A 954-nucleotide genomic window follows, 5' to 3' on the forward strand; every position below is an offset into this window, starting at 1 on the left:
AACAGCTACATTGTCTGGGGTATATACCATGGGGTTCGTAGTCTCTTGCCAAGAAAGAATTCATGACATGGACATATGTGGGTAAGTTAAGGAGCGGAAAGTTTAATAGACAGAAAAAAGGAGAGAGGAGAGCAATTCCTTGCAAGAGAGAGACCACCGAAAAGGGGGAGGTGGCAGACTGCAGCAGGTTTATAGGCAGGCTGGAGAAGGCGGTGTCTGATTTACATAGGGCTTACAGATTGGTTCAACAGGTATGACGTTTACATAGTACTTGATGAAGGCTAGTGGCCCCATCCTAATCTTATTATGCAAATGAGCTTTCCAATTGATCAGTGCCATCTTGTCTGGTCTCTACATGTGGCTGACAAAGAGAAGGGAAGATGGAGCCACCATCTTGAACATGTCTAGTCTCTAGTTCCTGCTGGCATTCGCCTGTGCAAACTTCCAGCTTGCTTGTCTATATCTGCAGCTCAACTTTACAGGCTGCTGCTTGTTAGAAAATATTTTAGGGCTGCTTTTCGTTAAAGAGAAAGCCTTACCGAAGACTCCCACACCCTTACTATTTGCCTAAGTGATTTCTTTTTAACTCCTATATCAGTATGTAGAGTGCTGATAAGGTTTGGCTCTGTGTCCCCACCCGAATCTCATGTGGAATTGTAATCCTTCTGTGTTGGAGGAGGGGCTTGGTGGGAGGTGACTGAATCATGGGGGCAGGTTTCCCCTTGCTAGTCTCATGATAGTGAGTGAGTTCTCACGAGATCTGGTTGTTTTAAACTGTGTGGCACTTTAAAACCTCTTACTGGCTCTTTCTCCTTCTCTGATATGTGAAGATATGCTCCCTTCCCCTTACCTTCTGCCATGATCGTAAGTTTCCTGAGATCTCTCGAGTATATCTCGATCTTCCTGTATAGCCTGCAGGACTGTGAGGCAATTAAACCTTTTTTTTTTTTTTTT

This window comes from Mandrillus leucophaeus, unplaced genomic scaffold (genome assembly GCF_000951045.1).
Source record: "Mandrillus leucophaeus isolate KB7577 unplaced genomic scaffold, Mleu.le_1.0 Scaffold1212, whole genome shotgun sequence".
Classification (NCBI taxonomy): domain Eukaryota; kingdom Metazoa; phylum Chordata; class Mammalia; order Primates; family Cercopithecidae; genus Mandrillus; species Mandrillus leucophaeus.